We start from the raw sequence: 26,321 nt of genomic DNA, 5'->3' as shown, positions 1-26,321 counted from the left end.
CTGCTCCTCGGGCGGATTTTCTTTCATCAAGACTAGCACAGCTCCCTCTCCTTCCTCCTGCTTGGACCTGCTACTAAATTAATCAACGATGCTCTATGAGCAAGTTGAGGACAAGGGATCTCCAATTCAGCCCTGCTGAGAACAGCCTGAATAAGTTATTCACAAGTCTGAATATCTTACTTTTCTTTCCCTTCCAAAAATGCTGAACACTCAGCATTCTTCTTGACTTAACTTTCAATTTTGCTCACCTTTCCAAAGCTGGTGTGGATTTTGTAAATTTAAAATGAGCACTGAAGCCAAGGCCCCTTAAGATATTCCAGATACTTTTACTTTCATAGCCTCCAGAAGTTATCTGAGAAAACCCAAGAGCTGGCTGCAGCAAGCTGGGCACAGGCTAACAGATTCATGAGTACACCGTGATTTGAAAATGAAAATAAGTGAATAAAACTGAAGGAGACAAAAGATGTGGGGATGCCAGACAGAAAGGTGAAGGTGATACCTGGCAGGAAACATCAGGATCACTGCCACCAGCAGGTAGTGCTATCACAGCCATGGAAATGCACAACCCAGAGCTGATACTGCTCACCCATCTTCCTCATCCATAACTCAAATGTAACAGAGCACAATAAAAATTAACTTATTTGGGAGGTCTGGTAACCTCTGTTATCTCCTGTGACTGTGCTCTGCTCAGGAAACAATGCCAGCATGAAGAATTTAATCCCTCCAGGATGTTACTGAATTAAAATAATGCACTTAACTGCTCACCCAAGCACCAGTATGGTGTGAGATGTGCGTCAGCATCTCTGTATGTAAAGTGGTTAATGGGACTCAGGTCAAGACACTGGGGGACCCTGGTGGCCTGCAGGGCAGCTCCCTGCACAACACACATGGACATTTCACCACGTCAGCATGGCCTTCCAAAGACAAACCACTCAGTTCTTCCTGGATTGCTAAAGCCAAAGGAACTAAAACTCATTTCTGTGCAGACCTGAGCTAAGAAAGCTGCCTTTGGTGTTACAACAGGCACAAGTGCCACACCTGAGGGACTTGATACAAATTGAAGCTCAGGGATCCTGGCTCCAGTTACAGCAACAGTTGACCTGGACAAAGGAAAAATCACTGGTTAATTGAGAGATCCTGACCAGCAGCCAAAGGCTGCTGCAAACCAGGTGTGTGACCAGCCATGCCATGCCCTTTCCACAGCATGCTTTTTTTTTTTCTGGGTGTTTCATCTTTGACTGAAATCTGTGCCCTTTTGGGTTTCCAAGATTTGGGCTTTGTGACCAGAACAGGGTGACTGGGTGCCAGGAGAGGTAGGAGAACACACAGGGACCTTCCCTTTCTTGGAGCACCTTCTAAAGGAGGGAAGAGCTCCAAAGACAGCTGCCAGGGCATGGAGGGGGGGGCGTTAGGGCACTGAAGTGCTGTGATCCCAAAGTGATTCCAGACACAGCGACGACATGGAGATTTATCAAGCTCTTCCCTCACTGCCAGCCTTCTAGCAGCACATGTCCCCACAGCTAAAATGGCATTCCTGCTGGGGGAAATCCAAGACAAGCCTGTTAGGCTACAGATAATACTATCAGAGACAAAACCATTCTGGTTTTGCCTTGTGGGATCCACCTGCTCCAGGATTCTCTCTCAAGAAGACTCTATCTGTGATGGATGATCATCAGAGGGGTTTCCAGCTGAACACAACTGGTTGAACCCAACTTAAGCTGATAAATGTTAGTGTGGTCTCCTCCCTACAGAAAGGAAAAAAGGATATCCTTTCCCTTGAAACTTCTATGGCAAAGAGAGCAGTCCTGCCACCACTCACCTGGACCCACAGGATTATATGGTCAAATTATATTTTCCTTCACCCTTATTTTTGGCTAAACAGTGTTTGCTGAAAGCCTTCCTGGGCTCCATTCCATGAAAAAAGATGGGCATTGTTTGGTTCCCTCCTTGCCTCATAATATTGTTAAGATTACTATCAAGCCACATGATAAATCCATTTTTTCCCCATTAAATCTATAATGGTCATTTCTGTTTGCTTGTCCTTTATTTCACCCTAGAGGAAATTGTCTTTTCCAATATGTCTTTCGTTGATGGCAAATGGAAGGAAATTATTTTGCTGAAATGGTATTTTATTATTAAATTTTGCATTAGTTAATGCACAAGAGCATTGGAAGGGGGAGGGAAAAAACCACCTGCCTTTCAATTTATGCATTCTTGAAGTGTGTAGGCTGAGGATATCAGCACTTGGAGCACACATCCCAACTTGCCAAGTCCTTGATCTTCCCACTGAGTTCAATCTTCAGGATGCTCCCACCCTTGTAAGTGGCCTCCCAAAGGCAATTAGTGGCTTGCTGCAATTTGCAGTGCTCCTGCCACAGGCACGGAGCCCACAGACTGTACCCACAGCCCTGGGAGAGAGGCAGGTCTGCCTCATACCCTCTACCAGCTGCTCCCAAAACCCCTGTCTGGCAGCCATCGGGATCAGAGCCTTGTTCTGATGAAACACTCTCAATGTAGCTTTCTACTTAAATTCTGATTTTTCCTCTCTCTTTGCTTCCACTCTTATTTTCTTCATTTAATTTTGGCCACTCCTCACTTTCTTTGATCCACTTCCTGCTAGTTTCTCTCTCCCACCCACTTGTCCTCTGTGTTCAACAACAACAGCAAATGAGGGGTGAAGAAACAGGGGCGAAGAAGCCTCAGCTCAGCTCCCACATAGCTCCAGCCTTGGGACTGAGCCTTTGACTCGTTCAATATTTGACTCCTCAGCTGAGAGTAAGGAAAGGATTTCTCTCTTCACAGCTATTTTTAACACTGCAGAGAAGGCTTAATATTTGAATATCAGAATTGTAATAGCATTTGCAAGAGGAATGGCCTATTTTTAGCAAAGCACTGGCTTTATGGATGCCTCACAATCACAGCACTGTAATAGGGAGAGGTAACCAAAGAGGAGGCTGTGACACAGCTCTGTGTAAAGGCTTGTGCTTCCCATGCCATTTTGAGTTCTGCATGGAAACGGAGCTGGCGAGACTTGCCATAGTCTCCAGCAGAAACCACCATACACAAAGCACAAAATTCTTAATTATGAAAGCTTTTCAACATCCAGTTGCTAAACCCAGCCAGGTGTCACAGCTAAAACCAGAGCTGGGAGGTCAGTGCACACACACACACACACACACAACATCCTTTCTTCCCCATCCCTTAGCAGCCCTTGAAATTAAAAGCCTTTTTAAAAACCTAAATCCCAAACTCTCAGCTAAAATTAACCATAGGCTTGTGTAAAAATTCCTTCAATTGCATTTCTTCTGGCCTTTGCCGGGTTTTTGTTTGCTGCAACACTCAATTTACAAAGCCTCCTCCCCCTTGTTGTTGACACCACAAGACAGCCCCTGGCCTTCCTTCTAAACACAGCAATTCGGGAACAAGCCCACGAATTTGGGTTGTTTGGATTCACCCACCAAAAAATGCAACTTTTAAACAACACACTTCCAAACACAATGCTAATCCCATTCCAATCCATCCCATCCAGCCCCATGGAGGATCCCCTAGTTCCCATAGCTACCACCTGCCAACATCAGGAACAGGTAGAGCAAAATAACTCCATACCAACAGAGCCAGAAAAATTCCTTATTGTCTCTGAGGAGACCTGGGTTTTCCAGCAATAAATCTAGGAAAATGTGCCAAGTGCCAGCCACCAAACACAGGGGTACATTATTGCTCCAAACATGTCACTTCTGAGAATTGTCTCATCAGTCCCTGTAGGAGAAACCCCAACCCCAGGCAAGACTGACACGATCATTCCACTGACGGAGGAGTTGTTAACAGTACTTCACATCATCATCATCATTATTATTATTATTATTATCTGCAGTTAATTTGGAGCCTCCCATCACAACACCCTGATTCCCAACCCACCACCCTGGGGAACAGGAAGTTATCTGTGGCAAGTCACATCCAAGACTTCTCTGAGGAGTAGCAAAGGGTTTTCCAAGTGATTCTTGGGGAAAAGATCCCTGAGGTGCAATATTCAAGGACCAAGTATCAGCATGAAACCCATGAGCACCTACAGGCAGAACCCAGCATCCATCCAGCCTCTGATTCCTGACACGCCCTTAGGTCCAACTATTAACCCAACAAGGCCACCACTGACCATGTCCCCAAGTGCCACATCTACATACCTTTGAAATCCTCCAGGGCAGCTGTGCCAAGGCTGGACAACCCTTTCCATGGAGAAGTTTTCTCTAATATCCAACCTAAACCTCTCCTGGTACAAAATGAGGTGGTTTCCTCTCTGCAGAGACATATGCAGGCAGCAGGTGATGTCAGCCAAAACCAGAATGGGAAAATTTTAAAAAGGAACAAGGATTTATTGCTCCTGATGACAGCCCAAATGGGAAAATATTCTTAAATTTTAACTTAATCAAGGAAGGAAGTTATGTACCAAACATTCCAGTTTGCTACTGTACACTGAGACCAATTCAGAGAAAGAGGAATTGAGTGATATATTCTAATTACTACACAGGTAATTTCAGTGCTTTGTATTTAGGGAAAACAAGATTATGATTTGGAACACTGAGACAAGAGACTTGGTCATTTGTAAGGCACAAAGTAAATGCAAAACCTTCTTTGTTGCTCCAGTAATATTTGCATAATAGTTATTTATACGTATGTTGAGTGCAGCACAGTTTCAGGACAGTTAGCCAAGGTGATTTTCCCAGCTCTTTAATCCTCTAATAACATGCTTGGGATGCAATTTGGGAATTTATTCCCTTCTAATGGAGCATCTGTGCTGCTGCATAGTGACCATTTCTCAATGCTCATCCACATCAAATTGCACTGTTTTAGTCAATCCACAAAGCAGAGCATTAAGAATGCATAGAAGGATAATTTTGTGCCTTGTTTTATGTATCTGCATGTCCTCCTAGCTCTCCTTTAGATATGATGGCCAAGCTACTAAATACTAGCAAGGGGCCACATTTATCCCAAAATACACATAAAATTGTAGTGCTAAGTCTGCTAAGGGCACCAATCTAATAGAGTTGCCTGAAAATTAATTTCAGACCCAGTGCTCTTCCATGGCTCCCTGGATTCCTGCCACAGCTTATGACAACCAGAAGTTAAAACTGCAAACAGCTGTCCTCCTGTTAGAGGCACCCTGGAATAACATGGATGCTCTGCTCGGAAAACTGCCCTAAAAGTGACGTGGGGGTTCATCGCCCCGTGCCAGGAATCCAAGGAAATTTGGGACTCTCTGAACTCTGCAGCAGCTAGCTCTGCTGTGCCACTGCAACCCCAAGTGATTCATGTTATTTTCTGCTGATCAGCAGCAGCTGTAGAAACATCCCTCAGTGCTCCGCCTTGCCCTGGAATGTCCATGTGCTCCTCACCTGTCAGCCCTGCTGCAGCCAACATGTCATTTGTCTTCACTGGGCTTCTTCCCCACTCCTTCAGGGGAAGATCCTACAAAGTCTCCAAAGTTCTGATTTGCCTTAATTAATATCCAAGCAGGCATCTCCAGATCCTGCTCTAGCCCTGCAGCTGATCTTTGCTGCACTTGCTACAGCAGCATAATCTCACTCAGGATTTACTACCTGATTAGGATTACTCAGACTAAAAACACAGCTACATAAGAGCTGTGTGCTCCTTGTCACCTGCCCACAGAGAGGGATCACCATCCCTGACTCCAACATTTTGGGATCTTGTCACTTTTTTTACAATCTTCACATTTCTAAAATGGTTGTGAAATGTAACTGAGCAATACAAAATTATCTCAGACATAGGTGGGGCTCAATGGTCTCAAGTATCTTTTCCAACCTAGTTAATTCTGTGATTCTGAGATGTTCTTGTGCATGTTTCTTTATGAAGAGGATTTAAAACCTCAAGTCCCAGACTGTGATGATGTAAATGGACACATCAGGGATGTAATTGTGTAACTTGGCACAAGTCAGGATTCAGATACTTCATTCTCAAGCTTCACAGAGCAAGAAGAATCACAGTACTGCAATGAAAATGAGCATGGAAGGTCCCTTTTTTTGTTACTAAACAGTGAAGAAGCAGTTTTGAGTCTTATTCCTAAACTGGAAGGTAGTACAGACCATGACTGCATCATGGGGACTTGACTGGGGAAAATATCTTTACTTCTTTGTGGTATATGTTTAATGCAAAGTCACCTTATTCTTGTTTGTCTAGCATACAATGAGAATAGAGCTCTAAAAATAACCTGTTCCCCCCTCTTCCAGCTCCTCATGGCAGTTTCACTTATTATTAGCCATTATTCACATCTCTTACATAAACTGCAATTTCTGGAAATTTTTATGCCTCCTGATACGGAACCTGAAAGTGCACAATACTGGAGAAGGCAGAGCTCAGTGAAATTCCATTGGATTGCAGTTTTTTACCTCTTGTTCCCTCTTACCTGGGTTTGATGTCATCATATCCCTCCTTGGAGCAGCAATAAAGCTCCTTTACACACCCGGGTGCTGGGAAGCTGCAAAGCTGGATCAGTGGGGCACCTGGGGTCAGGGAATCCCCCCAGAGGCACAGAGGTGGGGCTGCTGTGCCACATCCTCTTCCCCAGCCAACCTCCAAGCACAAGCACTTCATCCTGAGTGCCACAGATTTCCCTTCCTGAGGGATTGTGGAGCAGGGGAACAGAGCCTGGCAGCTGTGGCTGAGTGAGCATCCTCTCCATGGAGAACCTCAGTGGCACAGGGGATATGATCCCACTCTGCCCCAAGCACAATCCCTGTGGGTCTAATTCCCAGGGCCAGGGATGTCAGTCCTGGTCCAGGCTTGTTGAGATTCACAGCTCATGGGCTTGGGAGCTGAAGTGACAGCAGGCTGGCAATACACACCAGAAGCTGGGTGATATTTTCCAAAATTACCTCTAATCCATTTGCCTTTCCAAGAGCACAGCTCATCCTCAAATCTGCAGGCACCAAGAGGTCATGACTTACAGCACTCCAGACTTTTTGTTCTCAATCTTATGATTCCATAACAATTCCACTTTTATTTTCCTTTTCACAGAGCTCCTTGTGTAGGTCCCTGCAGCAGTGCAAACATAGAATGGCTATTTGGATCCATACTTTCCTTGGGCAGCCTCTCACCAGGACTAAACAACCACCTGCTGACTCAGGATCTCACAACCTTGCTCCCAACCCAGCTGCCCCCACACTTTCCTCACACTATCCCATTTAGCAGCCAACTCATCCTCTTTCTGTAAGAAACTAATCCAAGCACCCCAGGTTTAAAGTTTAACTGGCTTACGCTAACCACTAAAGCTGCACAATCAGATGCTTCCCTCGACAATCAAATTTGCTTCTTTTTGCCCTTAAACAAAACAATCTACGGTCTGCAGTGGTAAACCACTGCTCATTTGAATATCCAAACACTGGCTGTTTGCATCCAGGGGCTGGTGCCAAAAGCCTGTCACCCACAGCCAGCCCAAGCATGTCTGAGGCCACTGAACTTATTAATCTCTGTCTTGGTACTTCCAGACTGTTCAAGGCAAATTTGAAGAGGCTCCTACTGACCTACACTGAGGTAAAACCTATCTCATTTCTCATTCAAGTGATTATGAGGATGATACCAATGGCTTTTCCTGTGCTGGGACTTGTGTGGTTTCACTACAGCTTTTTCCCTCTTACCTGCAACCAACGACTTAAGAGGGACGTGACTGCTCTCAAAATGTAAATGGAATATATTACCAGAAAAACCCGCCTGAATCCTCAGTCAATAATCCATTTTTAGGAAAGAATTTGTGCGAAAATGAGGTAAGTGATAACTTTGCAGATCTCCTGTTATCCACAGTGCTATTTTAGGGAGAGTGTGACTGCATTGGGCTTGTCGCAGAGTCCTGCTTCCAATCTCCTGGCAGGTTCCCAGCACATTCCAGTATTTAACGCACAAGGCTCGTTGGGATGCAGTCCCACTTATCTCCCAGACACATTGACTAAGACTTTCCCACATAAACTGACCCACCCTTTAGGAGCAAGAGGTCACTCAGTACCATCAGCCTTCAAATGAGAAAAACAATCAGGAAAAGCTTCTCTGATGCCAAAAACACCAACAGAATAAAACACAACAGGCTGCAGTGTTTGTTTTATGAAAACTTGAAAACTGCAAGGCAGATTTTTCGACTTATGATAATCAGAGTAGCCCCACCAAAGTCAGCCAGATTTCTTTCAGGCTCAGGACCTAGCCTCCTAAAAGCATCCAAAATTGCTGTAAGAATATATTACTCTAAAAAAAATGTAAAAAAAAAAAATGTAGCAATTAATCCATTCATCTTTTACTATGATGAAATTGTAGAGAGTTATTCATGGCATTGTGCTCCAAAAAAGGTCACAATATTTTACATTACAAAAAAAGAAGCAGCTGTTAAATTAACCAGGTTATCTTTATCCTATATGGATCCTACATGACAAAGAATTCCTGTTAACTTAGAGAATTCTCCTGACTTCTTCACTGCATGATCCAGGCTCTAGCAAAAGGTGATCTACTGGATGATCCTCCTGTATCACACACCCAGAATTCTATAAGGCAGATCTAGGCCCAAAGCTCCTTTCCAAAAATTAACTTCAAGCTGCATTCCAGTGTTGCTATAAATGTGTGTGCCACTGGCACCCCAGAGCTACGAGCCATCCACCCCATCTGCAAGGACCAGTGCAGATGACCCTGAAACATTTTCATTACATATTTGTTCACTAACAAAAAGTCAGTGAAAGCCCTTGGCAGGAGAAAATCTCACCATTGGTTTAGCTACTGACAAAAGCCGACACCTGGAATGCCCAAACCCAAAATCCGTGAGTGGTCAAATAAATGTATCTACGTTAAATTAGTTTACATACAGCAGGCAGTAACTTTTCCCTTCCAAGCAAAAAAAACAGAGGAGCTACTTGCTATAATTAGCTGGAGCATTTGTGGTGTCTAGGCACTAAGCAAAGTTGATTTAATGAGTGGGAAAAATCAGCTTTTGGTCCTGATGCACAACCCGAGTGATCAGCTCCACTGTACCCCAGGCTCTGCCCACACTGCCAGAGCTCACCATGCACAGTTTCCTTGCCCTTCCAACACAAATCTCCCTTTTATCACGTAAGAACCAAAAGCAGATACCCATGTCATTCTATAATAAATCAATCCATAGAGCAATGGGATTAATTCAGAACAAAAGGCAGGAACTTACAAAACCAAAGGCTGTGGATCTGGATTACTGCTGGATGACAGGAAATCCCCACAACTCCTTGTAGAAGACCTTGACCGTGTTCTTGGGACACTACTGGGGCTGAATCCCACAGCAAAAACTAAAGACTTCCCAATGATGCCTGTAAGTCTGGCTTGGGAAAAATGTCTGCCTGGGATAAAGTGGGTAATCAGTATAACCTTAAAATGTCAGGGCCAGGCTTGGAGAGGAACCTCTGCGTCACTTCGGAGCACCTCCCATCCCAGCCCAGCCACTGACGCCTCCAAGGAAGGGGGAAAATGGAAAATCCAACTCCACAATTTTGTAGTGGGGCATGATCCTCCCTGATATCTGCAGGCACCACTGCAGCCCTGGCCAGGAGATTTAACACAGGCATGACCTCAGTGCTGCTTTACAAAACCTCAAGACAAGCTGAAAAAACAAAAGCCAGAACTAAAGGTGTCTGAGTCCCCACAGACTGAGGGCAGGAAGGATCACAACAGCCACTCCAGCACTTCCTACAGGCAGACTGAACACATGAAGCATAAATGCTTTATTCATTAAGTTGGCTACTTTGAACCAATTAACCCCACGCCAGTCATTCATGTGGGTAGTGGGGCATGGCTGGGTGGCTCCAGGTCTGTAACTCTTCCTCTCCAGTCACATCCTAAATCTGGGTCTGCAACTACATCTCTTCCCAGACCCCACATTTCATGCAGAGTAGCAGCTGCCTACTCCAGGGATCATTCCACACTGTATTGAGACATGATTAACAAAACGAAACCCAGTGGTCACACCAATCAAATGGAGCTGTCAGTCAATCCCTATTCCTGTCTTGAAAATAAAATACAGACACTTTATTTTTCAAGGCAAGCCCACAGCTTCTCTGATGACTTGCATCTGTGTTTCCTATTCTCATGGAGAAGGAGAAACTGTTTCCTCTGGTGTACAGCTCAGGACGTGTGAAAAAAAACCTGATATGAAATCTAGAACATCATTCCTGAACACGTTTCACAGATCACAGGCAAATTGCTTAGGCCTGGCTACTTCTCCCAAAAAGGGAACAGCCTATGTTTGGAAAACCAGTAAACAGAAAAACTGCTAAATTTGGAACATTTACCTGTGAACACTTTGGTGGCAGAGTATATTTAGTTCTCAGGACAGAGTGTTAATGCAACACCCCTCCTGTTCCAAGGGCACGGGTATGACCAGTGAGGCTATTCCCAGTATCCAACAGGTGTGGGTCAGCATCTGCTGCCACCAGGGCTTCACATGCAGTCCCTCTTCTGTTCAGTCCCCACTGCCCTCTTGACATGAGGGGCTGCTGAACAAATCAAACCAACTCACCATTTCTTTTTAAAGTTCTAATACTCAGCACATTGTGGAATAAAAGGGGCTGCACAATGGCATAAACATGTTCCTCTGGTGGCAGTGATGACACACCAAAGGGGTTTCTGGTAGGCTAAAACACATGCATCTTAAAAACAAATACAAGTTTGTGCAACATAATACGAGAGTAAATATGTTAAGCAGTCAAATAATATATTAAGAGAATAGCAGAAAAGTGAAAAAACATGACAAAGTAAGAACATCCTGAAATTATCACCATTCAACGAGAAAAAACCTCACAGAGAAGATGATAAGAAAAATGTTAGCACTGATGAAAAACAATAGCTCAATATAATCCTCAACCTTAATCTGTCCTTGGGCATAGGGAGATGTACACAATCCTCGAGTACAACCTTTATACATTGGTGCATACCTTTCAATAAACACATACATTTCAGTGTAATCAGAAATAACACTTCCAGACATAGCCCCCCCCAGCCATAAAATCTGTTATGAACTCAACCCTCACCCAACAACACACATCAAAGCTTTTTCCACGCAAAACTGGCCTTTTTTAATGAAGAATGGGCAGTAAAAAATGTGTCTGGGATTAACAATACATGAAAAATAAAGTTGAACAAAAGAGAAAAAAAAAACCTGCCTGCTTAAATATATATAGAATTGATCTATATCACTCTGACCAAGCTGTTAAATAAGTTGGGGTCTATTGGGTGTAAGAATTTTTCTTATGTCGTTCTTTTTTTAAAAAAACATGTAATCTCCTGAAACCCTTTTTTCATTACAAGAAAAGCCTCCAAAGGTCCAGCTGTAACTGCTGCAATGTTGTATTCATGTTCATTAGAAAAACAAATTCACAGCAGATCATTTTAAGAGTAATAATAAAAGGCTGACAAATGAAAACCACATGTGGGTGGAGGGGAAAAGAATCCAGCAGTGGGGGAAGCAGGCTCCAAACCAGGCTCTGCAGGACATGGATCCCAATGGACCACACTCCCCTCAGTGTGGAGCTGCAGCTCCAACACTTGCTTCTCCACACAAGTGGTATCTGGTCAGAGCAACATGAGATGGTTTCTCAGGTTTAAAGCAAGACAAGGCAACTGGATTTTCACATTTCACACCTCTAGGCCAGATTCCTGCTGGTTTCACTTGGGAAAACTGCCATGCGCCTCAGCAGAGGTAAGGGTCCAAATCCAACGTGCTGGCAAACTCCCCATCTCCATCAGCTGGAAACAGGAGCAGCCCACAGCAGGAGCTGGTACACTAGGGAAAGCCCATGGCTCCTACCATGGAGCACAGGCCTGCTCTCATCAGGAGTTTCCAGGCACCACAGGAAAGAGCCTACACTGCTCTCCTGCACAACCTCAGCGGAGCCAGAGAGATCTGAGGGCAGCTAGTGGCTCCTTGCCCTGAGAGGTCACCTGTGTGGCCCCTGGGGCTCCAATACTTCCAGAGGTATTCCTAGACCCTAGGGAAAGGGCAATCAGGAAGCCTGTAGCCACAGACACCAGCCTGGGCAGGATTTAGTAGCTGACTCATGGCTAATGGGCAATGATAAACTGTTGTGCTGTTTGTTCACTTGTGCCCAGATCAGATGACTAAGGAATTTAGGTGACTATAGAGATTAACAGTCTAAATAACTTTTGCAGTCTGACCCTTAAACATCTGCATAAACAGACTTTCTCCTCTGTGTTCCATAGAAGATGTCCACGCACTCCTTGCTAATGAAATACAATTATTTTGCAGGCAATCCAACTAGAAATATTTCATCCTGTAACTGACCCACATGAAAAATAAATCCTTAATCAGGTGACGTAATGCAAACGAGCAATCCAGGCCCATCCAATAAAGGGGGTTTAGCTGATTCCATTTTATAGATGATGAAGGAAAAAGGAAAAATCTTTCATTAAATGGTTTGTATTTCTCCTCTCCAGGACTGTTGGAGCAGCACACAGCAGTACCCTGGTCTCCATATATGCAGCAAGAGGATTTTGCCCCTCTTTGCCCCACTCCTGTGTGCAGGCAGGGCTCAATGACACACAGCAATTCCAAAAGCTGCAGGATCTGTGCCACCACAAAGATGAAACAGCATCTCTAACGCTTTTTGCCACATGCCTGCTGCAAGTTCCTATTTATCCCAAAATGCTGCATCCTGCTTTAGTGAGTGTCATTTGCTGCACTTAACCTGCATTACAGAAAGACCCAAAGTGGGTTCTGTTCCAGAAGACCCTCCTGATTCCACATTCATCATTCTCCCTTATGTTCCTGCATAAAGTAACAAAATATTCCCTATTTTCTTACCTCTTCAGCACTAGTTGTGGCACATGAGCCAGCCCCTCATCCCTCCTCACATCCCTACAACCACTGCTAAGTCATGGAGGCATCACTACAGCCATTTCTGTTCTCCCCAGAAACACAGAGGGGAAAAATAAAGAAATGCTAAAGGATAAGAACAATTCTTTAAAAATCACATCTGCTGCCATCACCCACCTTCCCAGCCCTTCATCCCATTCCATTTGCACTCCCATCTCTCCCTCCAGAGCCTTCTCAGCATATGCAAGTCCTTCCTCCAGCAGAGCTTTCCTGCAATGGCCTGAGGAGTCTCAGCCTCCCCTGACATTTCCACACGGCTGCTATCTCTGGGAATAAATTCCTCTCCCTGCCCTGCCTCTCTAACCCCGGCTCCGGGGAGCATTGTTCCCCAAGATGCCTGTCAGCACGATGCCGGGCTGCGGGAATTCCAGCCCTTTTCCCGAACTGTTCAATAATCAGGTTTCATAATGCTGGTATCCTGTCAATAAAGGTCGAAGCATGAGCCAAACGCTCCGGATCTTGACAGTTTGTGTTTATTCCCTCTCTTTGCAATCCTGATCTTGAACATTTAGCATTTATACCTACGGACAATGCAGAGCACAACACAGAAACACAGATCACTACTCACCTTTAAACAAGAATGCAATTTCATTCACGATTAAGACATCAACATCGCAAATTCAATGCTCACTCTAGTTCTGTATCATCACTCCAAAAGGAAAAACATCAGCCACTGAATGAAACGTCAGCCTCGGTTGCCATGAACAAGGGTTTTTCAGAGCTGCTGCAGTCTCACAGTCTATAGCACAAGTCTGCCATATTTTTTTTGTTATATCAGGCCTGTACCCACCTAACAGCCAGAGCCAGCCCCGAGACAACCGAACCAAGCCCACGCATTGTGCCGCTAACTGCGGGCACCGCGGCACCCGCGGCAGCGGGCGATGGCAGCGGGCGATGGCCGCGCCCGGACCGCAGCCCGGCACCCGGAGCTCGGCGGGGTCAGCGCGGCGCTCCCGCACACAAAGCCCCGCAGCGGGCCCGGCTGACAGCGCGCCGCGACCCCCGCGCCGCCCCCCGCGCCCCGCCCCGGCGAAGAAAAATAAAGGAGGAATTACATCCGTCTAGCAGGGAATACCGCAGGAGCAGCAGTCGAGCCGGGCTCACCGCACCGCGCGGGGCGTGCGGCTGCGCGGAGGAGGCGGCACCGCGGGCGGGGAAGGGGAGGGAGGGAAAGGGGCGGCGGCCGCCGCTGCCCCCAGGGACGGGCCGGGGCCGCCGCAGGGCAGGGTAGGGTAGGGCGGGGCGGGGTTGGCTCTGACTGCGCCGAGCCCGCTCCGCGCCGATCGGGGCTGCGGAGAGGTTGCGGACGCCGCCCGCGCTGCGCACACGCAGCCGGGAAGAGGGGCCGCCCCCCATCTCCGCTCTCCCATCCCGGCTCCCCGATCCCGGCTCTCTGCTCCCGGCCCTACCTCGGCGCTGCCCAGGCGGCGGCTCCGCGCTGTGCGGAGGGAGCGGCTGTACCCGCAGCCCCGCGCGGCGCTGCGTGAGCTCTGCGTGCCCCGCGCGGCGCGGAGCGGGGGGCGGGGACGGCGCGGGAGGAGCCCCCGCCCCGCGCTCCTGCCCTGCGGCGGCCCTGCGGCGCGGGGGGCTCGGCACGGCCCCGGCCCGCTCCGCCCGCTCCGCATCCTCACCTGCTGCTGCTGCTGCTGCTGCTGCTGCTGCTGCTCGGGCCTGCCCTGTGCTCACGCCAGGTCTTCCCCCTCCGCCGGCCCTCGCTCGCAGCCCTCCGTGGGTTTTATCCAGCCACTCCCGGCTCCCCTTCCCTTCTCTTACATTTATTTGGTTATTGGGTCTCTCCAGCCTCCTTGCTCCTCCTCCTCTGACACTCTCTCCTGTCACAAAGACAGTATTGGCTCGCCCCCAGCATCCATTTCCTCTAGTGCTGCTCTCCCTCCCGCTGCTCTGTCATTCCTAGTGGAAACCCCATCCCGGGTTTGACTTCCTCCACTGCAGTCATCCTCTCCTGCTGCTCCAGTCCTGCCACCTTCCCACGTAAACAGCCTCCCTTTGCCAGTGCAACCCAATCCCTGGGACCCAGGTCCAGCTGCCTTTGTGCCACACTTTCCCTTTCCCTCTTTTCCTGGGCAGGATTTTGCCTGTCTTTCCAAAGAAAACTGCTGTCCCACATCCAGTGCACCTTTCCTCCTTTCCCCTCTTCCACAGCCAAGGTCAGAGGCAGACACTTCTTCAAGTTTCCTTTGCTAATCCTGGCCTCCCTGCTTGCCTCCCTGTCCTCACCCTCCTCATGCCCATGCTCCTTCCCTCCTGTCCACTCTCCCTCACCTCTCACTTTCAATACAGCTATGGATCAGTGCTATCCATGTCTTTTATCAAAAAATAATAAACCATTATTAGATTCATTTGGCTCCTTGGTTATCACTCCCTTTTCTCCTACTCTTCATCCCCACACTCACTGCTATTTAACTGCTGTCTAGAGTTCCTCTCCTCTGCATATCTTAAACTCCCTCTCATCTGGCTCCTGCCCCTTCACATTCAGCTGCTTTGCCAAAATTTCCAATATCCACTTCCTGGCATAATCTCTGGAATACTGCTTCATTTCCAGCCTGTCAAAATTATCAGCCTGGCTCTTTTGGATATTTTGTTTTCCTTTGGTTTCCAAGGCTGCCCTGCCAGAGCTACCTCCTTACAGCTCCTGCAGTACATCCTCCTCCCAGTTTCCAGTGAGACGCCATTAAACTTGGGCCTCTGGCATTCAGAAAGTCTCTTTAAAATATTCTGTCACCATGAAGGCGACAAGATTCTTGATAAGATCTAAGAACATACTTTCATACTTGTCACTTGTGCTGGTTCATATCCAGACCTTAGGATGCAGTAAAAATGTGTGTATATAGATACATTTTTTTAAAAATATATTCAAATGCTAGGATGTTAAGAAATATCCTAAAAAATCACCCTTCCCTCGATTATTAATACCCATCAAGCAAGTTGGAAGGGACAAAAGCCTGCAATGTCTGGGAGTGAGCAAGAGCATGCAGTGTATTTTAGGATTCATTAGCCCCCATAGCTCAAAGATGGGTGGGCCATGGATTCCCATGGAAATAACTGGGTAGGAATGAATGCCTGGAGAAGCAAGAACCAGAATGGCGGGGGCGCTGTGGGTTCCAACCAGTTATCCCAGTTACTGACAGACATTTTCTCCTTTTTAAAGAGCTGGCATTTGGTAATGAACAGGGCAGGTACAAGTGTTTTGCTGCTGATAGTTCACAGCAGCATTCCCAGGTTTGACAGAGAGGATGCTAATTTAATTTTAAAAACTACTGCATCTATTTGTGTTTTCAGCATGAACCTTCCACTTGCAGAGTTAGAAAGCCAAAGCCTACAGCCTGCTGACAATTCAGCAGGGAATGCTCACAAAGGTAAACTAGTAGCACTTCCTAATGTCAGTGACTAAAGGTAGTCAGACAAACAGGTTGTTCCCACTGACGTTCACATTCCCACTCCTTTAATCAAAGTGAAAGGACTGGAATGAATGGCCATGACAGAAACTGTTGTTAAATGAAGTGGAAAGGGGCAGCAACAATGTTGGGTAAAGTCACTCCCCTTCAGCCCTGCTACTTTGTAGTTAGTTTGGCTCTGAAGCTCAAGGCTTTTTCCCTCACATATTTTGCCCAGGCAAACACATTCCTTCACAGATTAAGCAATATTTAAGTTGGGGTTTTCTTTTCCTTTAAAAATCTACCAATGCACCACACTCAATATTATTGTTTGATGCTCATCCCACAGAAATAGATCCATGTGCATATTGACACCTTCACCACGGGGAAAACACTGCACAGGTAATCATATTTCAACCTCTCTGACAGATAATTTAAAAATAAATCCTAGTTTAAATAACATAATGCATCATTCAAAATGAAATGAATCAAAATTGGAAACATAGAATGGTTTAAGTTGGAAAAATCCTCTAAGATCCTTGAGTCCTACCATTAACACAGCACTGCCAAGGCCACCACTAAACCATGTCCCCAGGGCCTACATTTGAATTTGTAAAAGGGTACTTCCAAGCAGATACAAAAGCAGCACATCTAGATGAGATATTAAGAGCCACAATTGTTAAGGCAATACTAAAACTCAAAAAAAAAGAAAAAAATCTACTGAAGGATGCTGTCAATTTCCAAGAACATAATAAAAATGTATACCAAGAAATTCACATCGTAATAAAAAACTCCCTCACTGTTCCATTAGACTGGAAAAGCCTCCTGTTATCAGACAGTTCCAGTTCCACAGGTTCCCAGCATGACTGAGATCCATTCCCCCCACCAAACACACCTTTCCTCCACCTGTAACTGCTGGCTGCAGACACACAGTGGGGCTCCAAGGCACAAATCCAGACTGGAGCTTTGTCTCACGGCAGACTTGGCCAAGCTCTTGAGAGGAAAATCAAAGATGGGCAAGAATATGCCCAGAGGAAAAACTCATCTCTCTGTGTGTAGCATGTCTGGAAGCAGGATGGCTCCTCTTCACAAACATTTCCTCACAGAACCCTATTTCCCCTCAGCACCTTGGTTACACCCAGCTCAGGGTTACACCCTTGACTTCAGAAACACGTTGCAGCAATGCATTCCCCAGAATGGATTTGCTGGGATATTCCTGTTCCCCAACAGCCGCTGGAAACATAAATGTGTCAGACCCTCAATCCTTAGTTTGCCTTTTCTCTATGACCAGCTCAGGAGGCTGACCTGCCTAAAATTCTGCATCAGGGAATAAACACTCACCCAGGTATCCCCATGAAGTAGCCACAGGGAAAGGTGTGTGATACAGGAAGGGGCTCTACTGGGAGAAACAAAGAGCAGGGACATGCAGAGCATTTGTAACTCTACTCTCAGGCTGCACATCAGAGGTCTGGCAATACTCTTTTGTTGAGAAAGTCTTATTTTTCTAAGTGCTCCCCAACTCTCTGTGCCTACCCTGTCCCCAGAGCATCCATTCTCAGCTGTTTTCCCTCCACCATCAGCTCTCATGAGCTCCAGGCCTATTTCTTCATGTGCCCAACATCCCCAACCCTGGAAAATGACTCAACCACAGGGCACTTACAAAAGTTTGGCCTTGGCCTCAGCCAGCTGCTGTCTCCTTCCCACGCCACCGGAGTCAGCAGTGGAAATGCTGACAGTGTGAAGACAAGATGGCTTTCCTGCTCTCCCTGCCAGCATCACAGCAATCTCCAGTGGCCAGGAGGAGTCCTGGCAGGAATCCCTGTGGAAGGACAGGAAGCATTAGTGAGAGTTGGCAGGGGCCTTGGGGCCAGCATACCACAACATCCCCTGCAGACCTTCCCATTGTGTTCAAGGCAGTACATTAAAAAATGAAATAAATGTCTTGGGACATGCTCTTGTGTCCTGTGGGCTCCACACGGAAGAAATCAAATCACAGAGGATGTCTACAACTGCACAAGAAGTTTCTCAGCCTTTCAAAGCCCCTTTTGTGGTGCAGTAATTTGAGGCTCAATGCCATAAAGGTGTTGATGCAGCAAGGTTTCCCCACGCAAAGAGAAATGGAGAGGAAATTTGACCAAAATGCTCAGCATTTATCTGTCCCACAAAAATGTGCACAAAACTATGCAAAAAACTTTGCCCCTTGTTGCCAAACATTATTCTCTTTCCTTCTGTTTTACCACAGTTTTACTCCTCCATTTCCTCCAGATGCATCAGAAATTCACCTAATTAGAAATTTAATGGTTTTAATATGAAAGATAATAGTTTTATATTAGATATTAGGGAAAAATTCTGTGAAGGTGGTGAGGCCCTGGCAGAGGTTGTGGCTGCCCCATCCCTGGAAATGTCCAAGGTCAGGTTGGACAGGGCTTGAAGCAACCTGGGATAGTGGAAGGTGTCCCTGCCATGGCAGAGGATGGAACTGGATGGGTTTTAAAGTCATTTCCAACCCAAACCATTCTGTGATTCTATTAAAAATACACATCAGCCCATGTAATTTGACAAAACAAAGTTGTCAGGTGCAGCTGATCCATTAACTACTACAGGGAAAAAAGTTAAATTCTTAGCCCTCTCCCAGATTTTATTAATTTTCCTGACAACCTGCTTACTTTTCCTATAGAAACTGAAGATTTCAGGTCAGGTTAAGACATCAGCACATACTCCAAGAACCCACCAGCATAAATACATTTTAAAATGCTTTCTGTGGTGATTACCTTCCTCTGGTAATGCTGGGCTTTAACTGCTGAGGCTGTGCTTCCTTGTTCAGTTCCATGCAGCTGGACCATGTGCAGGGATGTGTCTGACATCAGTGAAGCCTCATCCAGGTGCAGTCATCTGCTCTCTCTGCCTTAATGCTGCCACAAAGATGGATGAAATGATCCCCAGAGAGGCACATTAACAAGAATTATTTACCAGGAGGCTGCTCTATCATTCAAAGCTCCAGGCTGGAGCTGCTCCCTCCCACGCTCACAACTTCCATGTTGGATCTTGGACACGCTCCACACCAGGGCTGTTGATCAGGTGCAGGTCTGGGAGCAAAAGCTGGTAACTTTTAATTCTGTGGGAAGCTTTAAGATTCCCCTTTCCTCATTTAGCTGAGATCTCTCATCTGCCTCCATGCAGGACTGCTTATTCTAAAAATGTCCTGGCATATAACAGTAACTGCCTTAGTGAGCAATTCTCCACAAGAACCCCAGGAATGAGGAGTTTGAGTGTGACTCTGTCATGTTCTGGTGGGCAAAGAGCCCTCAGTGTCACGATTCTGCCTTACAAAGGATCTGGCCAAATTTTAAAAAGTCAAAAGCATCCAAGCACAGCAAATTTTAAGGGCTTAAGACATGGCCTGCAGGATATCCTTAGAATCCCACACAGTAAGACACCTTTTCACAAAATATGAGTTTCAAACTGCAGTCAGAAGTTCTGCAGTGACTTTGAAGGCCCAAATGTAATCTTCTAGTATCACCAGAGTCTTGTCTGTTTCCAGGCAATACATCACTCCAAAAGTGGGATTGGATCCATGCAGGATTTTAATTCCACCCCCCCCCACCCCCCCCCCACTGCCCAGCCACGTTGTCCACAAACCACCAGCAACCTTCAGCATGATAAGGGAAGCATGAAGCAGCAGTTGGGAAAATTCTGCAGAGAAGGGAAATGTAGGCTCAGCTATTTATAAGTGAAATCTGGAGTCAGCTTCAGTGATCACCCTATAAATAGTGGCTTGCCGGAAATCTAAGGCAGAGGATCTGGTATTTCACACACTCCTGCTCCTTGTTCTAGAGCAGCAGCAGGTTTCTGCAGAATGCTGCTTTCTCCCTCTTGCTGTGGTTCTATTTTAAAGCTTTGCAAAGTTTACTCCTACATGCTTCAATTCAAGGTCCAAATATCTTTATTCCACAAGGGGAAAAAAATCAAGAGCCCTTTGCAGAAAGGATATGAAGGGAAATCTTCTTCCAAGGCTGTACGTACAACATTTCCTTCAACATTTTTACTACTTCCTTGAAAAGTCCCTTTTGCAGGAGAAAACCCTGAGGCAAGCCCTGGAGGGGAGATGGGAGCCTCATTAGCACAGCAGCTGAGGTAGGAGGAAGCTTTCAAAGCCTGCTAATATTCAGATAATAACAGTTTCTCCATGCCTCGAGGATCCCAGCCATCTGTTAGAAATTTCATCACAAAACAGGACGGCTGAGGGGGGTGAATTAATACTTAACTGTGGGCTAGTTTCCTTGGAAAACTCTCAATTTTTATCTTTATTATAGTTAGCCAGAGGTCACAATGTCTAAATTCCTGTCTTTCAGCATGTATGTTATTCCCAAAACTGCCAAAGCATAGAACAAGTTAGAATACTATTGTTTAACACACTCTCCCTCTAGGAACAAAAACAAAGTGAGAAAAAACAGAGCAAAACTCACACAGCAGGTGATGCTTCTTGCATCCTTCCTCTCCAAGAATCCTGTCTCCTGGAAGGAGCTTTGTTTCCAGTAGACTGAGTGGTCACCTCATCTTCAGGGGTTATGACTTCTTATCCAGGGTATTTTCACGAGGAAAAATGTAAGTTGTACAGAGCCAAACAAACTGATATTTCCCTGTGAGCCATGGGGATTGAAGTCAGCACACTCATTCCTACCTGAAAATCACCGGCTAAATATCATGCTCTGGTCCTGGGGAAGCAGTTCCAAACCCATGTGGGATCCTTTGGCACCAAAACTGGGGTTTGGATTTCATGAAAAAAAATATCCAGAAGTTTCTGCATTTTCAGGCAACCCAGCTTTGTACAAAGGACTGTTGTTTGGCTAATGGCTAATGGCTAATGGCTATTAGGAAAGTCTGACAAGTGGGAAGCTGATGGGAGGAGAGGCTGTGTAAAATCAGACTGCCTTTGCTGCTTTTCCCAATCCTCAAGTGCTTTTAGAGCCTCTGTGTTGCCCATGGAAAATGGCACAAACCCAGGGGACAGCATGATGATTCTCTCAGCCAAGAGATGAACTTTTTTAAGCACCTGACAGACCAGAATTTGATTTTTTTCCGCTGTATCCCAATTCAAGGTACCTCAAAGCACTTTCCAACTCAATGCTTTGATCTTGTCTAGCCAATGGAAGCCTAGAATGGAAAAACGGCCTTTAATATATGACAAGAGAGTCTGATGCCAGAATTTCAAGATGAAATACACGTGGAATGGTAAAGATTTGTGATGCAACTTTCCCCTCAAGTGTCTGGAACTCACTGTTTTATGCATATAGTTATTTAAAATCCATATGTACAGTGTTGAATAAAAACAAATGCGGGTTACATAAAACAGGTTTTGTGGTACAAGGAACCAGAACTTGTGAAACCCACACAAGAAGAATGTCCCCAAAGTTTATAAAGAAAATAAAGGGGGGGATATTTGGGACAGCACACTCCACACTAGTTGTGGTCCTTCCCCAACCTTATAAAAACAGCTCCACATTACAGAAACAAACTGGAGCTGTGTTTCCCTGGGAGGAAGTCGTAGCTTGTCAGGATACAGTTGTATAAATAATTTAAAAAATAACCCAGTACATACTGCACATCCTTTTAAAAAGGAAAATAATAGAATGGAAAATTCTATTTTCCCACTGTGCACAGAAAGTCATTCAAGTGTCTGTGACACACAGGCCAATGCCTGCTGGAAGTTTCCTTCCCTGAGCTTTGGATCAGGTCCATGCTGAAAACGGGGAAAGTCATCGACATCTTTCCAATTAAGGTGGAAGAATTCAGCATGCACTTATCACTTGGAATAAAAGTTCTGTGTTTATAATGCAAAACAAGGAAGGGAAGTAAGTGTTAAATGTAACCAAAATAAGCAAAAGCAATACAGCATGAAAATGCAGATTTTTTTTTTGTGATTTTCAAGTGTTTTTGTTTCATTTTAGAATGAGAGACTCACAGGGAGCTACAGGAAAAAAGTAATAATTAAAAAGCACTCAGCGGTGCTAGGGGCAACTTTGGATATCCCTGTTTGCCCTTGGAGTTCTGATTTATTCTCACCCATTTTTCTCCTGTTTTGCCACTTCCACGGTGGCTCATATTCACTCCTTAGAACCCTGAACTACTGGACACAGGGAACCAGCCTGGACCTTTCCCTTCTGGGAACAGTTGTTCCTGAAGAGGCCAAGATGGAAATGAGATCCAGATTCAGATCCATGCTTAAAAGAACATCAATTTTTCCCTTAATTCCTTTGTCCAGATGAACTCATATGGGCAAACTGCTCTCTGCAGAGTGTTCCCATGGAGCAGGGAGTGCCCAGGGAGGGCAGCCTGGAAGGTGCCAAAGCTGCAGCTGTGTGAGGGAAGGGTCATTCTCAGAGCTGCCAGTTTCTCACGTTGCTCCACAGGTCAGCACAAGGCACTGCCGGCCCTGCCTGTCAAAATCCACACTCCAGACGTTGCCAGGTCTTTGGGAGAAGGGTTTCAATGTGATTTCAAGGGGCCCACTCAAAACCAGGCTGGCACCTTCTGTGCTGGCTGAGGGGAAAGCTGCACGTGGCAGAAAAGTACCGAGGACATTCTGCATCGCCTGCAGCAGGGAGAACACAAGGACTGGGATTTGTCATTATTTATTTATTTCACAACATTTCCACTTTTTATTGTGACTGATGGGTGTCGGTTCAGGGGAGCAGAGAATGATGCCTGAGGTTTTTTCATATTCCAAGAAGCAGCACACTGAAAAGTGTGGAACTTGCTTTGTGTTTTTACTCAGAAGGCTTTTCCACAAATCATTTCTGTCCTAGAATAGACTAAGATATTTTATCACAGGAGGCCCAACTCACTACTCTCATAAAGATTGCTGAAATGTGTTTTATCAGGGTTTTCCTTATAGATTTCAGGAGAGTAATAAAAATTTTACACATTCAAATATCTTCATAACTGATTTTGACATTATGACAAGGGGAGAATCTGGGTCAACTCCTGATCCCATTCCAATTTGTTTTCCAGGACAAAAGGATGGCATTACTTCTCTTGTTACTGGGACTGCTGCTGGAATGCTGTACCTGCTATTGAGAGCTACTCTTGAAAAAAAGAAGTTTAGTACAGGGAAAGGACCAGACGGAAGTATAAAGCAAGTTTCCTTTTAGGAAACATGTAAAAAGTTAATTATTGCTAAAGATTCAAGTGCTGAGTTCAGCCAGCAGCTCCAAAAGATATTGGGAAAGAAGAAGACAGATGTGTAATCCTATGTGAAACCAGGCTGAAAATCACTGCAAAATAGTCCAGGTTTGTAATGGCTCTTATTCCCTCTGTTTCGGTGGAGTCAAACTAAGAGCTGAAGGAAGGAAGCTGGAGAAGCCTTCCCTGCCTCCATGTACCCCTGGATAGTTGTCCAAGTCCTTCCCTGGACAGAAAGGCCTCTTTGCATTCCTTAGTCCAGATTTCGAAACATCAGCGCTGCCTCTTTAACTCCCAGCTGTAAGTTTGTGATAAGGAAAAGCAGGAAACAACCTCACAAATAAACAAAGACATGTTCAGGGTGGATCCACATCCACCTCAAAATGGAGACTTTCCATTATGGAATCTACCTAGCAATAATCCATATCTGCTTTTCACAGTAAAGCCATATTCACTCAATGTATTTTTGCACTACAGTTCATCAAAGCTCTCAATCAGATCAGAAAAGCAAAGGATAATCTCAGTTTCCATTCCAGGGCTGTTTGGAAGTATCTTATTATCTCTCCATTAATTGAACTAAAATAAACGTATGACTAATATGCTTTAGTTGTTCACATAATGACAAAAAGGAAAAAGTAAGCTTATTTTTCTTTTTAGCCATTCAAAAATGTTTTAAAATGCATCTGAGACCTCTAAAAGGCAAATATAAAAATTCACCCACTTTCCTTTTTTCTTCAATCTCATGAGATTTTAACCTACCTTCTCACAAGAGGATGTGGTCTAGAATGGAGTGGAAGTGCAATGAGGCAGTAGTGCAAGACAAGAGAAGGACATTCACCTTCTCTTCTAATTCCACAAATCAACAGCACTTCAGGAAGCCATGGAGAAATCCACTAGTCTATGTTGCAAAATGGCTGGTGTTCCCTGGCTGTTTAGGCTTTTGGAATTCAGATCTTCACACAAAGTGGAAAACAAAACAACGTGCCAAAAGGAAACTCTTATTAGGAGAGGGAACATGGAAATGGAGCTCTTCACCTCTGGGATGAACCCCTCAGGTCATGATTGAAGCACAGCAACGCAGGAAGGTGGAGAATCCTGCAAAGCCAGGCCTGGGGTTGTATCTGCACTGTACATAAGCAGAGCTTCACTTTGCTTCCATACTTAGGACTTTCCATAAGGCATTGATTTCATTCTAAAATATGACTTTTACATAATCAGTACATTCTGTGCAAAACTGGTTAACTCTGTGCCCTCAAAAATATCATGCACTTACCAGCATATAAATCCGAGAGCCTGACATCTAAAGAATGCTTGGCAGATCCAGCGAGAAGCACAGCCAAGGGAGAAGTCAAAGGTATCTGTTAGGTTTCCAGCCAGTCAAGAATATTAACACCTTGCCCAAATGCAAAAGGAGTAAGATTGTCGTGGTACACGTGAAAAGGTGCTTTTAAGATAGTTTTTATATGTTCTGCAAAGGATTTGTGTGCTGGGTTGGCTTTGAATGCACTGTCATGGGAAGAACACTCTAAGAGCTGCAAATATTCTTTCAGAGCCCTGGCTGAACATGGTAACCTCATCTTAGGACAGGGCCCTTTTTATGTGTGCACCTAATGGAATTACTTAGAAGCCAGAAGTGCTGAAAAGGAGAGAGATGCTTCCAGGTCACAGTCTGCCTTATCTCAGATGTATTTCACCGAGTATCTCTTCAGAAAACTGCCACTGACAAAAACCTTTCCAGTGCCTTGAACTAGAGGAAAATGGGAGTGGAAGAGATCCCAGAGGACTGCTACTCCTAGGGCATGCCCAGACCTATGTTTGAGATCCTTCTTTTGAAAGGCCTTCCGTCACAGCCTCCACAGTGCTCCCTCCCTTCTCTATACAACCCTTCAGCTTTTCCAATTCTAAAAGTGTGCCCTAAAATCCAGCCCAAATAGTGGCACACCCTAAAGCAGGACAGTGGAATTTTCATACTGGATTTGCATCCCCACAGATTTTTACTAGTGTTACTTTGGAGTGGTTTTGCACAAACTGAGGGGCTCAGCTGTGGGTAAGCAGTGCCCTGCAGAACATTCCCCCAGCCTTGGCAGAAATCAGGACATCTTTTCCTACAAGTTCAGTGGGGATCTTTCAAAATCCAGGTGAGACTTGAGTGGATTTTGCAGGCAAGCACTCTGGGAGCAGTGAGAGAGCAGCATGTCAGCTGCAGGGCTGGGAGGAGCAGCGGCCTCCCTGCCAGGAGATAGCAGAGGCCACAGGGCTGGCCCCGGCCCACTGGCCTCCTTCCCACTCATTGGAGCCAACAGGTCTCCACCCAGGACACAGCCTGGGACTTCCCACCCTTTTCCAAAAGGCCAGCAGGCTCTGGGGTTTATAGCGAAGCCCCAGAAAAGACCCTTGTTTCATCTCAGCCACTACTCAGAGCCCTACTACAGGACAGCACTGCCTCCATAGCAGATTTTCCAGTGGTTTCCCAAATTATTTCATTGATTCTGGCATATTTCAAGGCATCAATATAGTTCTCATGTTTGGAGGAAAAATGAGATTTCCTTCCCTTCCCCCTGCCTCCCTTCCTGTGTTACATCACTGTTGCCTATGTCCAGCCTGCAGGACAAATCCCTTGTCCCCAGTAGAGGCCTGAAGGTCAGGATCAGCTTCCTCTCAGCAGCCAATTCCCACAGGGAAGGCTGGAAATGGGAGCAAGCAGGCAGAGAGTCAAAAGCACCTTCTAGAATCATCTGATCCCTGATGACCCTGGAACTCCAGGAGAGATCTGGGGCCTCTAAAGATGATTCCTCCTCCAGCTTTTCTAATGATGCTCACACTGCCAGGCCAGGCTTGTGCAG

General features: G+C 45.6%; 1 protein-coding gene across 7 annotated transcripts in view; it reads right to left on the bottom strand.

Annotated features, from left to right (window-relative positions):
* Window positions 1–26,321, bottom strand: part of SPTBN1 (spectrin beta, non-erythrocytic 1) — a 134,924-nt gene that overhangs the window by 101,739 nt on the left and 6,864 nt on the right. The window contains exons 5-6 of one of the 7 annotated variants that reach the window (XM_032747620.3): window positions 19,068–19,208; window positions 17,957–18,115 (exon numbers count right to left, since the gene is read on the bottom strand). The gene's annotated coding sequence lies outside the window, so the exon portion shown is untranslated. Of the gene's footprint in view, window positions 1–13,469; window positions 13,894–13,956; window positions 14,253–14,310; window positions 14,468–14,532; window positions 14,721–17,956; window positions 18,116–19,067; window positions 19,209–26,321 lie in introns of those variants that run through there. The other 6 variants (XM_030268700.4, XM_030268695.4, XM_030268694.4 and 3 more) reach the window with 6 other exon arrangements.

Source organism: Taeniopygia guttata, chromosome 3, assembly GCF_048771995.1.
Source record: "Taeniopygia guttata chromosome 3, bTaeGut7.mat, whole genome shotgun sequence".
Classification (NCBI taxonomy): domain Eukaryota; kingdom Metazoa; phylum Chordata; class Aves; order Passeriformes; family Estrildidae; genus Taeniopygia; species Taeniopygia guttata.
Note: the sequence above shows the minus strand (reverse complement) of the source record. Positions and strands in the feature narration are given on the sequence as shown.